The sequence below is a fragment of the Amaranthus tricolor genome, chromosome 5, assembly GCF_026212465.1.
Source record: "Amaranthus tricolor cultivar Red isolate AtriRed21 chromosome 5, ASM2621246v1, whole genome shotgun sequence".
Classification (NCBI taxonomy): Eukaryota; Viridiplantae; Streptophyta; class Magnoliopsida; order Caryophyllales; family Amaranthaceae; genus Amaranthus; species Amaranthus tricolor.
The window spans coordinates 13,928,964-13,943,180 of record NC_080051.1 but is presented as its reverse complement, the minus strand read 5'-3'; the positions used below and the strand labels follow the sequence as shown (position 1 = coordinate 13,943,180).

Sequence of the window (14,217 nt, the reverse complement as noted above, 5' to 3'; positions counted from 1 at the left end):
TATATGAACACTTTGAGGACAACTCTTGGAGGTCTTGGGATTGTGATACAACCTACACCGACGAAGGAGAGTTTCAAAAGGGTATGATGTTTGACAACAAGGATGCCTTGTTGGACGCTGTTAGATTGTATCATATTCGTAGAAACGTTGAGTACAGAACTGAGAATTCAAATCAAACCGTGCTCACGTTGAAGTGTAAGAGAGGGTGTGGTTGGAGGCTTAGGGCTAGGAAGACCTCCTATTCACCGTCATGGGAGATAATTACTTATAAAGGGAAGCATGGGGGTTGTGTTTTAAGTACTGAAAACGTGTCAGCTGGGCACATTCATTTGACATCTTCCGTGATTAACAATCGTATTAGAAATTGTTTTGCTCAAGACCCATCAATTAAGGTTTCTGTTGTCCGTCAAATGGTGAAAGACCAATTCGGTGTCGAAGTGACCTATAAGCGGGCATGGTGTGCTAAACAGCAAGCCCTTCTCTCCATCTATGGTACGTGGGAAGATTCTTATCCTCTTTTTCCACGCTTCCTGAAGGCACTGCAAATTTCAAACCCCGGTACCGTAGTTGAGTGGTTCTTTAAGGAAGATAATGATGTCGCTGTGTATGTCCGTCCTAGTATTAGAACTTTCCAACGCGTGTTTTGGGCTTTCCAACCTAGTATTGAGGGATTCAAGTATTGCAAACCCGTTATTGCCATTGACGGAACACATTTGTATGGTAAGTATCGCCATATGTTGTTGACTGCGATTGCCCAAGATGGGAACAAGGGAATATTCCCGCTTGCCTTTGCTTTGGTCGAAAAAGAATGCATAGCCGCGTGGTCTTGGTTTATGGGCTGTGTTCGTAAGCATGTGATGCATAGTCCAGGGTTATGCGTTATTTCCGATAGGCATGCGGGCATTCTAGCAACCATGGAGGAGCCGGAATGGCAACCTCCAAACGCCCATCATAGGTTTTGCTTGCGGCATTTGTTAAGCAATTTCAATCGTCAAATGGGTAATGTGAAGTTGAAGAAAATGTATGGTAGGACTGCAGAGCAAAGACAACCCAATAAAGTCGTCGAGGGATTGAAGGCCATTGGTGATATGTCAAAATGGTCAATATGTCACGATGGAGGGTATAGGTACGGTGTTACAAATACGAACTTGGCCGAAGTATTCAATAACGTGATGAAGGGTGTGCGTTTCTTGCCTATAACCACTCTTGTGGAGTTTACCTTCGATCGTGTTAATGATTATTTTGTAAAAAGACGCGAGAATGCAAACGCGTGGTTAATTGGGGGAAACAAGTACACTTCACACGCCACTAGAATTATCACCCGTAACACCGAGAAGGCAAACTACCATGAGATCATCGCATTTGACTACAGACGAGGCCTTTTCCAAGTTAAGACTGGGCGTGGTAATAGAGGATCGGCCAAGGGTGGTAAAATACAAAGTGTGGATATGAGCGAGATGAAATGCACTTGTAACAAACCGTCCATATTTCACTTACCTTGTTCTCATGTTCTTGCCGTTTGCATTAAACGACACTTATCCTATGAGCGTTTTGTGGACTCCTACTACAAGACCCAGAGCTATGTTAACACGTATGAATGCTATTCTTGCCGTTAATTGATAAGAGGGCATGGCCTCAATACACCGGTGTTGAGGTGTTACACGATCCAGATCAAATTCGTGGATTAGGAAGACCTAAGTCCAGGAGGATCGCGAACGAAATGGACGAAGGATCGCGGAGACGAAACGCTTGTCGACGGTGTGGTATTGACGGTCATAACACTAGAACTTGCACGTCAAGGTAAATAGTATCTATATTTGAGTATATAAACGTAAAGATTATGAAACAAACAAATAAACACTGGATCGGGCGTGGGGTTCTACCGCGATCAACTCGATCTATTACGTGCTGACCAGGTAAAAACTTCACCACAACTTGTTTTATAAGTATCAAATTGAGTAATTTATTAATCGAATTTTCACGTTTAGTTTCTATGGGACCCTTACCCCGCTGAGGCATACGCTGCATTGCCTCAGCACTCGGGCATATTGTCAGGGGCGTGGAGAGCATTTGTACCTCTGGTACAGGGCATCCCGCCTCCATGTGACACAGAAGCGGAGCTCCACCACTCTCGCAAGGGTCGGGAACCCAAGAACTGGCTAGAGGTCAACTGGCGCCATGTCGCTCGTTGGGAGCACAGGCTAGATCTGCTTCCCCAAGGTGCGCCGATCGACGCTGCAGGCGCACCTACTACGGCGGATTACATGCCGTGGTTCCTCTCCATTACTCGCCGATGGATGACACCACGAGGTATCTTGGCGGCATCCCAGTACAATCCCGCAGCACCGACGATGACACACTTTGTAAGTATTCTTCAACATTGATTATTATCCATACAACTTACACTTTAAACATTTCATTAATAATTAAGTCTTACTGCAGGCACAGGGCATTGCATCAGTCATCGGCTCCTCCCAAGAGGAGCCCGTACGGGAGATTGCCCAAGGCATACTCCTAGGCACGCAGTTTCAACACTTCATTCCGGAAGTAACTGCGCCCCACACCACTACGTACGAGTACGAGTCATCTCCTCATCACCCCGACGTTCATCTTGAGGAGGTTGACTTAACGTACCCGGACTACGGTGTCGGGTCCTCACAGGGTGCCACATCATCACACTATCAATCCCCTTCCCTACCCGAGCGTCATGCGACTGCATCTTACTATCGTAGGAGGCGTCGTAAACCGTCACAATTAGACAGGGGACAGGAGGAGGATTAGCATTACAATAGTTTTGTAATTATTGAACATTTGTACATACTCATTTGTAACTGTTGGTCTTTTGTGTGTAAATTGTAACATATATGTACATGTATATATTTTTACGGTAGTATCACACGTTTATTATGAGTGAATTGATGTTAACTACTTAGACTTTTGGGCGATGAATCATTCCGCGAACAATGCAGCATAAATTTAATCAAAAACAAACATGCAATCATATTTAAATAAGGATGTTGCTATTCAACATTCAACACAATTTCAAGCAAGTTTCAACAAATCCAAATCCAATTACATACTTCATGCATTAAGTTAAACTAGCGTCCGTAACTAAGAAGGCTTATTTAACTTTCTCATAATTCTTTCAGTCTCTTCTTTCCTATGTGCCATATCATCCATTTGTCTCTTTAGATTAAATACCTCATCTTTAAGCTCTTGTTTTTCCTTCTCAAGCCGTATTATTAAGTCTCTCTGCCATTTTGTACCCTCTGGAGCAATCCAGCGAAAGTATGTGTATCCTAATCCGTCAGCCAAGTAGAAAGGGCAAGCAACAAATTCACGCCCTGGATCGAAGTCGCTCCAATCAGTATTAATCTCAACTTCATAACCACAATCACAAAGCTCTTCAATACAATGCTCCTTTGACATCTACATAATACATATAATATAGTAACGTTAGTGAACTTTCAAAAATAATATTTACATTTACAATAATAAAACTAACAAAATACCTTATGTTAACTTTAACAATTGATTGAAAAGAAGAAGAATGATGTAGAATGGATAAAATGAAGTATGAGAAATGATGGACCTATTTATACAACAACATTACAACGACTATTTTCACATTCCTAACGGCTATTTTTCTAATTAACAACGGCTAGTTTAGTTTTTAAATTAAAAAAAAAATAAAAAATAAAAACCTGATAGTCGCTGTTAGTAACAGCGACTTTCAACTTTTTAAATTTTTTTTTTTCCCCTAATTCGCTGTTACTAACAGCGACTTACCCGAGGCTAGGCTTGGACGTACGGAAGCTTATTTTGGGACATAAGTTTTTCCGAATCTTATATTTGGAATTAAGTAGATAAATAATCTCAATTATTTCAATCTTCCCTATAACAATTTGTGAAACACTTGCAAGATAGCAAAACACCCATTACAATTCAGCCCAACTAAACCTTCCTCTAACGACATAACAAAGCCCACTGAGCCTAGGGTTTCACTATTTATTTCTACAAACCCCAAAAATTCTGTGTTCCTTCTTAATCTACACCCTCTTCAATCTTCGGTTTAAATCTCATCGATTAGGTTTTGTGGTCGCAAATTTTCTTCATCTGATCATCATGAGAGCTAAGGTACCAATAATCTCTTCACTTCTTTCTATTTTGTGAATACTGTCCCCGAATTTCTTTTTTGTTTTTATACTTGACATTTATTCAAACATTTTTCCTTCATTTGTTTTGTAGTGGAAGAAGAAGCGTATGAGGAGGTTGAAGAGGAAGCGCAGAAAGATGAGACAGAGATCCAAATAGATTTCTTTCAAGTTCTGAATTGGACGCTTTCAGTTTCTCATCGCTTTTTTTGGTGTTTATGAGCTATTTTTGTTGCTAAATATGACTGGTTATAGGTATTGATATAATGTTTTATCTATGTTTTTGTACGCTTTGCTGAACGTGAAATTTCCAGCAGTATAACCGGAATATCTTGTTGAAGTTCGTTTTATGCTTTCTTATTTGTTGATTATTACAACTGTCTTTTGCAATGTATAACTGTTGGGGTTCTAATGTGCTGATTTGTTGTGATTTTAGGTAACTGTTGGATTTAGATTATTATAAATGCTAGATGATCGTAGTAATTTTCTCTTTGGTAAAGAATGTTGAAATGATTTTAGGGTAACTGTTGGATGTCGATTGTTGTCGAGTTATTTGTGAACTTAGTCAAGGATTTGCTGTTTAATCTAGGAGTTAGTAATAATGTGATTATTATTCCTCTTTTATTCCCTCCGTTTCCGTGAAGTTGCACCACATCAAATGGCACATATTTGATAGTATTAAAAGAGCGCCCCGAGCGGGAAACAAAGAGCAGGGATTTGTTTGGATTTGGAGGGATGATTGGATAAAAAATTAGAATTGAAGAGATGTGAAAGGATTGGATGAATTTTTTTTGTTAAAGTATTCATCTTTTCAAATTTAGAAATATTTGAAGGAAAAACTTATTTTTCCTTCTTTTCCTTTTCTACAAATAAGAGTTTATTCCTTTCCTTTCTCTTTTCTTTCTTTCCCTTCTCCTCCCTTCTTTCGTTCCTTCCTCTTTTCTTTCTTTCTTTTCTCTCTATAATTGCTATCCAAACATAGTGTAAATGAAGGGATAAAAATAGTGTTACATTTTTATTGGGACAAGTATTTTGCTATAGTCCTCTGGCCTTTAGTGAATGCTGTTCTTTTGATGGCCTGATGTATTGGTTTAATGAGAGTTTCTTTGATGAAAATAGTATATCAATTTTAGAGGGGAAGGAATGAGAAATAGGAACGGGAAATGGAACATCTGCTTCGTATTTTATTAAGTATTAGTCTATTATGAAAGTGCTTATATATGTGGTTGTTCCGTTGAGGATTGCCCTGCTCCTGCCAAGGGTTAGTTTATATCGGAAGGAATTAGAAGGAAAGGAAGAAGAGGGAAAGGAAGGAAAAGAGAGGAAGATGTATCGATATGATTTTTATTGTTTGGATATTAATGAATAATTCATTCGACGGTGGAAAGTTTTATAGGAGAATGGCATGTTGCTCCTCATTTCTGTTTTCTCTCTTTTTTTCATTTCCCTCCTCAAACCATATCCAAATTCCAAACACAGCATGAGTGGGAGCACTTGGATTTGGATTTGTGTATTCCAAGAATATATATATATATATATATATATATATATATATATATATATATATATATATATATATATATATATATATATATATTGTTGGATTTATTAGTTATAGTTATATATATTTCCACAGGATTTTATTAGTTATAGTTTCTGTAGCAGTTATTATTAAATCAACTGATCTGATTTAATATATATTTCTCCATGAAAATCTTTTTCGGGTTGCAAACTCAATGGTCGGCTACAATCTTACATATTTGGATGAAGCAAGGAATTCGTCTACATCCTTGATAGAGTTTATAAGACCACGACTAATGCTAAATGGAAATGAATAGAAAAAGAGCATTGTCATATCAATATAAAATTTGGAGAATATTTTATTTTTACTTATCCCAATTGAGAATATATTAAAAATTATTGCCTGTACTATATTGTTTATTTACTTTAACTATTATTTTTTTGATTTGAAATTAAAAATAACGATTTCAATTTAAATGATTTAAATTAAATGAAAGTAAAAAATTTGTTAAATATGTATGGAAATTGGCGAAAGAAAAGATAATAAATATTTGGTATCATCTTCGATACTAAGATACACCATAACACCAATACGTTGATTGAGATCTCGCTATCGTTAATAAGGGTATTGATCCTGTATTTACTACCAGACAAGTTTTATATACTGCTCCCTCCTATTAACTATAATTGTTGTTTGGCAGATGGTAATAAAAAGGGGCGTAACTAATTTGATTAAAAATTAAACACCGAACCAAATCAAACCAAGTAAGAAATTTAGTTTGATTATTTTTAAAATTTGATTTGATTTGGGTTGAAATTAAATCATAATTTCAGTCTACGGTTCAGTGTCAGTGTTAAATTTTGAAAACCAAATGAACCAAAAACCAAACTTTTATTAGGGTTTAAACTTTTTTTTATAAGTCCCGGCCCAATGGACAAACGCTTCTGCAGCTTGCTCTCTTTAGTGAAAACCTTCGCGCATCACTCATTCTCTAATTCAAGAACCCTAAAGGCCTAAACTATTCCGTCTCAAACTCATTCTGTCACTCTCACAAATCTCATTCATGTTCAAAGAGAAATTCTAACCCTCCCCTCCTCTCATTCTTCATCTTTCTGATTTTATCTTCCTCAAAACTTAAAATCAAAAAAGATTCTTCCTCTTCAAGCAACCATGAAATTCTTCAAGTTTGTTATTTTTATTTTGAATATGTATTATTAGTTCAATGATATTCATCTTTATATTGTTTGATATTCTTTTGAAATAGTTGATGATTCCCTTTCTTGTTAAAATTGAGAATATCAATTTGTATTTCATTTGTAATTTTTTCTTTTTATTGTTTGTGCGTTATTTTCTGCTTGAATTTTCATCTTGTTAAAATGGCTATCAATTCGGTGCAAATTGATTAATTTGGTTAATTCGGTCAAATTGGTTTGATTTGGATTTGTATTGTATAAATCGGTTCGATTGAATTTGGATTATGAAAAATATGTTTTGGATTTGGACTGTAAAAATCTAAACCGAATTTTATTTGGTTTGATTTGAATTTGTATCGAATCCAAACCAAACACCGAACTTACACCCTTAGGAATAAATGGTGGTAATAGGAATGAAAATTAGTGTAATTTTGGTTGAATAATCTCTTAACTACCTTGATGGATATGCTTGTCCAACTTCAATGATCTCGTTTTCTTCATAACATTCATTCCAATGCATTATCATTGGGAGATGTGGTATTAGAAAATAATGGAAATTTGTAAACAAAAACGTTTTTTGTGATCAAAGTTTCATCACCATAAAAATGACATAAAATTTTGATGAAATTTTACACTATAAATCATTCTCATTACCATTATTTAGTGCCAATAACCAAACGGACCGTTAGTGTCCCATTTTCTTATTGGATCAAGTCACCCTAAATATCTCATTTTTATTCTGAATATGTTAACTTTACCAATTTATCCTAACTAAACTTAATTTTACACCATTACACTTACTAATCTCAATTTATCCTTATCAAATCAAAATTTGAAAACACTACACTTTTTTTTCGCATGTTTAATTTAACTACCTAAAAAATGGTGAAAAGTCAAATGAGACACATTGGGTGAATAAGAGGGGTATATGTTAGCATCCGGAAATTCTTTGGCCTTATGGTGAAAGGCTTGTGCTTGTTTGTAAAGATCATCATTGAAACAGTTATAAAAATGTCTTTGTTAAAAATTACTATTTTAATAAGTAAAATGAGTTTCTCATTTTAAAAGTAAAATTTTACTACGATTTTTAGATATCAGATTTATTATTTTCGGGTACAAAATAAATTATACGACGAAAAAAATACGGGAATATTAACCACCTCATATTTGATGAATATGTATAGGAAGCCATATTACTCTTACTTTGCCACCGCACCTTATGACTCTCCCAAGTAAATCACTCATCATCTCACCTCCAAGATAAAAATTAGATAACTAAGCATCCATCTTACAATATCTTTTTCAAGCTCTCAACAATTGAATATCTGTACTCCTCTTGCTCAAAGACCTGCTGAAATTTTAAGATCATTGAAGATTGAAGTGAAAATCTCTCCTTTTGCTTAAATTTTGTAAAGTATAGCTTGTGGGAAAACTATTTGTTCATCTCTGGAATTTGCTATCATTTCTTTTGGATCCCAACTCTCACTAAAGAGGTGTTTTGCTGCTTTAATGTTGAAGTTGGTTTTTGAATTTTGATTGAGGAAATTGCTCATCAAGGTAATTCACAAACTAATCTATTTAAGCATAAATTGAATGTTTTAAAGTGATTTCTATTAGCATCAAAGCTAGGTTTACTTTTTAAAATAATTTGGGGATTACCTAATCAATTTTTTCTAATTAGGTGATATAATTATGGTATCAAATTATTTCTCTAGTATCAAATTGATTTTTTTATCAAGTTTTAGGTTCTTGTTTAATGTTGATTATTAATGCTTATTTAGGTTTAATTTTTTAGGTATCAAATTATGTAATATGGATTCTGAAATTTCAGATCAGAAAAAGTTCCTACTGTTTTGCAATTTTCGGTATTGTTATGTTCGTTTTTAGCTTTTGGTATCTTCATAAGATTTGTAGAACTTCGAATCGTGTCGCGTGGGCACTTGAATCGCCCAACAATGAGTTCATATGAGGGAGTTATGTCCAAAATACTAATAGGCTGTCATGAAAATCAACAATGAGGTTTCTGTTTTGTTTAGTTCGAATCTGTTTGGCTATTTTTGAGACAATTAGAGCCATTTCTGGGTTCTGGTGTCTTCATAAGCGAATTGTGGTCGCGTGGGCACTTGAATCGCCCCAAAATGAGTTCGTATGAGGGAGTTATGTCTAAAATACTAATAGGCTATCATGAAAATCAACAATAAGGTTTCTATTTTACCATTTTCAGGGCCATTCTGATTGTTTTTGGGTTCTGGTGTCTTCATAAGAATTGTAGAGCTCTGAGTCAGGGTCGCGTAGCCACTTGAATCGTCCCCAAATGAGTTATTATGAGAGAGTTAGGACCAAAATACTAACAGACTGTCATAAAAATCGCGAATAACCAATCATGAGATTAATTATTCAAAATTGGGATCAATTTATGGTTATTATTCTTTCTGTATTGATTGGTATTGTTGAGTTATGGTCCTTAATTGATTATTATGGGTGTTGGTACAAGTATCAAATTTGGGATTATAAGTATCAATTGGGTATTTGATTAGTTGATATTATTTGGATAGGATATAAGTTGTATATTGGGATTTAAGATTGGTGTAAAATTAGTTAAACTCCATTGATAATAACTCAAGTTCTTATATGTTGATGGTTGATGATGAATTGATTTATATTTTAAGTAATGATTGTTGATTTCAAAAGAAAATTTAGTGAATTATTGTTTTGTTTTATATTGAAATTGACATTATAAAAATGTTCGTTTTTGGGAATTGACAACGGATATTTATATTCGGATTATTGTGAAATCCTATAGCTTGATAATAGGTAATGGTTATTCGGATTGGTCTTGAGCCCCTGATCCCGTTTCGTTCTTGCAAGAGCCGTATTTTCGGTGATGACGATCACCCGTGTTCTCAGGATTTAGATCGAGCCTACTTCCTGACGGTCCATTATATTCCCACGTTTTAAACTGTTATACATTATTGTTTTTAATGAGTTTTGAATAAATATGTTTGGTATATAAAGTTTTGTTTGCTTTGCAATGAAAGCATATGTTTCATTTGCCGTATTATTTCGCTATTAACTTGTAAAGTTATAACCGTATTTTGATTCGTTATGAATTAAAGGTTCATAGCTGTATTTATGTCGATATCAAACGGTCTTTTAAAAGAGTTTGGATTTGGATAAATAATGTTTATAAATGGTTACCATGTGAACAAGGAATTTGATTGGAGATGTTTATTAATGACTTGTATCTAAATGAATAGTTTGTTGGATTATTCAACAATTCAATTGTTGACAGTTTTTGATGGGGCCTATCCCTTACGGGGGATAGATCCACTTTCAGGTTGCCAACTTTAGTGCGGATGGATGTGCTTTGTAGACAATATTATTATATTGTTTACGCTGGTTTGAGCTGTTTCAATCATAAATGATTAAAGTGTGTCGTTCACAGTACATAAAATGTTCTACTAGCGCTATTCCGGTGTAAGGAGCCAGATACTGTAATGTAGCGAGGGAAACCACTATTTCTACTGCCACAATAGTGTACCCATTGCTCATCGAAAAAATCCACCCTTTTTTTTTAAAAGAAACCACTAATACACCCTCTTATTCCTAGTATTAAAATTTCAATTTCAAAATGTATATACATTCCTTTATAGATATTTAGTATGATTATTTCAAATACCCATATTATTTGATTTTTATTGTACATAATTTCTTATATAAAAGTTTGAGTTTTAAAGTTTTTTTTTTAAATCAAACGGATTGCTTTGTGTTAAAGATAAAGAAAAAGATGTTAACAAAACTTTATAAATACTTAGTATGACTAGTTCAGAACTTTTTAAAGGTATATGCATGGCTTTATAGATATTTAATGTAATTATGGCCTTTAGGTCATGAATTTGATCTTAAAAAGTCTGGAATTGGTTTTCTAATTTTTAGATATGGTCTTTTAGGTCTTGAATTTGATGTTTTAAGTCTTAAATTTGGTATAAAAGCATCAACATTTTTTTTTTAAAATTAGGCCGCAGACTATTTGGCCCATTTATGAGTGGTTGCTCGCATGCAATTGTTGCGTACAAGGTTTTGTATTTACATTAGTACATTTCATAAATATGTTAATTTGGTAATATAATCTATTCGTAAATGAATACGATAATTTTTATTTTTTATACCATTTAATCTTTTCCATAAATCTCCCAGCCAACCTTGTGCTTCAGGGGAAAGTTTGTAACAGGTCAACACTCAACAGTGAACAACATATTGCCATATTCATTTCTTACTTTAAAAACTTTGATATATTGAATAATTATGATATTTATGAAGAGTACACAAGTGAAATATATGGGAATGTAGATGTCAGTTTAAACTTGGGTGTAACTACTTGCCAACCTCATTCAAATCCACAACAAGCACAATTTCAGACTCTTGAACAACCAGAACAACAACTTAATGAAAAAGATGAACAACTTAATGAACAACCAGAAGCACAACCAAATGAACAACCTCAACCTGCATTTCATGAAGCTCAATCAAAACCACAATCCAATGAAAAACCACAAGCAGATTTACAAGAAGCTGAAGAACAAACACAAACCTGAAGTAGGAAAATAAGCATTGGAACCAAAAAGTTAATTATACGAAAGTTAACTTGTCTTTGTGAACCACTAACTAGAACATTGCCTAAGGGATGTATAAAGGCAGTTGCACTTGCACGTAATGTTTACGGTGGACGGTTTGGAGATTTTTGGAGAATGCCAAAAATGTAATGGCCAATGGTAATGTTATTGATGTTAGTAACAAAATGACGTGGGTCTCAAGGAAAAAATGTTTTTAACATGGATACACTCAATGCCATTCTAATTGAAAAAAGAACAACCATTAGGTCAATTGCTAATGAGATGAAAATGGGACATTCACAAGTACATAGAATGTTAAAAGCAGGAGACCTTAGATCACACACAAATTCCATCAAACCAAAGTTTTCACATGAACACAAACTTAGGTGACTTAACTTCATCTTGTCTCAAATTATCCTGCCTACTGTTCACACATTACCAAAATTTAGTTTGATGTACAATTTAGTACACATAGATGAGAAGTAGTTTTATATGAGCAGAGAGACACAACAATTTATTTATTCATATGGGAAGAGGAAGAGCCATATAGGTGTGTTCAAAACAAGAAATTCATAGGAAAGGTCATGTTCATAGCTGATGTAGCTAGGCCACTTGTTAACACTAATGGGGACATGTGGGATCGGAAAATAGGTATCTTCCCTTTTACAGAGACACAAATAGCAATTAGAAATTCAAATAACAGGCCAACAGGTAGATCATAATTGAAAGCAATTACAAGAGTCACAAGGAATGTCATCAGGGAAAACTAAATTGCTGAAATTTACCAGCAATCAGATTAAAATGGCTAGCAAATGGAATTAGGGACATATGGATTTAAGTCTTTTTAATGCTCTTCAGTCAGTTCAATTTAGAGAATTTCCTAGAGATTTGCCACCTTTAATTAAGGCAGTAATTGATGCATATGATATTTTTAATCCAAGACTTTTGAATTACTCATGGATTCAATATCACTTATGCATGCTTGAGGTACTGAAAGTTATGCGTGGTAATAATTACAAGAAACCACACATGGGAAAGAAAAGGTTGGACAATGCAAGTTAGGTGAATTGCCAAGTCAACTTGAAGTTCCTGAGGAACTTATAGATTCGACTCATCAATATTTATGTCACGGGTTAATTAACCTCAATATTCTTCCCCCTGATGAAGATTGAAATTAATTATCCATCGGAAGTGACTTTTTGTACATGTGAATTAACCCTCTTATTTTTTGTCAAAGGGTTAAGGACTATAGGCTACATATAAGATGAAGCATTTTGTAAAGGGTGGAAAGGCTACATGCAAGATGAATCGTTTTGTAAAGCATTGAAATAAACGCATATAACATTTTGTAATCATAAGCATTCATTCATCATTGATCACATCACTTGACATCCTTTGTTTACACACCTCTTCACATAAATCATTGAGGTGGTTTTTAAAAGATTAATTCAATTAACATCATTCATCATTGTATTCCCAAGTTTCACTTGTGTCATTTCCCTCATAAAGAAGGGTTCACATCATTTTAATTAGCACACAAGTGACAAGTTCAACCTCTTCTCATGTAACCACAAGTACTAATGACACAAAACATATCTAGGGTTTCCCATTATTAAATAGATTACTGACATTGCCATTCGAAAATGAAAAAACCGACAATCATGTTATGTTGCAACTAAAACAGAACAAAGGTAGTAATTGAGGTGGCAATATTATTAAATCACAGTAACTGAAAATGGCATGTCACAAAGATATTGCTCATGTATCAGCCTAAATTGAAGTCAAGCCTAAGGTGGCAACGAACATGCTTACTCAATAATGCACTAATTTCATCAGTTTTAACCCCTATTATCACTGGAAATTTACAGATCATCCAACAAATGCAAGCATTTAATCCAACACAATTTAACAAAATCAAATCGTAACGTGTTTATCATCATGCATTTACCCAACAACACAAAACATTTAATCCAACAAAATTTACATAATCAGATCATAACATATCATCATCAAATAGTTACCCAACAACATCAAACACTCAATCCAACACAAATAAACATAGTTTAGATAATAATGATCATACCATGAACCGAAAATATTGTCATGCTTAATGTTTTAAAGATATCGAAGATAAGAATCAGAAAAACCACCAGAAAAGTTTTCTTCGTTGTTCAAAGCCTCCAATTTTAAGATGAAGATGAAAATGTCTTAAGATCAAACACCACGAAATCAGAAGCCCAAAAAAACCCAAAAGAACACGAAATAAGAAGCCAAAATCAACCTTAAAGACCAAGATATCAGAAGCCAACAAAAACGCAAAAAAACAAAATCAGAAACCAAAAAATGAAACACAAAACCACGAAATCAGATAATAAAATCAAAAGCCAAAATGCACCCAAAATATACAGAAATCAAATCTGAAATATGAACCAAAATGAAATGCATGTTCGTTGATAAGGATGGTCATGGGGCGGGTCTGGAGCGGGTTTGGCCGGACCCGGACTTGGACCCTTTTATTTTTTATGGATCCAGACCCTAAGGGTCCAAAATTTTTAGACCCAGACCCAGACCCAGACCCTACGAATCTGACGGGTCTAGGGTCCATAATGGGTCTTATACAAAGCCTCTTTGATTTGTCAAAATTGAACCTTTTGCGAGTCTTTTTTGTATTTTTGTAAGCAACTTATTATCGTATTACAAACACTTGTTCGAATCCATAAAATTCAAATACAAAA

The 14,217-nt window shown here is 34.5% G+C and overlaps 1 long non-coding RNA gene across 1 annotated transcript; it reads left to right on the top strand.

Moving 5' to 3' along the window:
* The first annotated feature begins 3,921 nt into the window (after positions 1-3,921).
* LOC130814270 (uncharacterized) lies at positions 3,922-4,494 on the top strand. The gene is made up of 2 exons (XR_009042351.1): positions 3,922-4,137; positions 4,249-4,494. It is a non-coding gene; the product is annotated as an uncharacterized LOC130814270 (long non-coding RNA).
* The last annotated feature ends 9,723 nt before the right edge of the window (positions 4,495-14,217 follow it).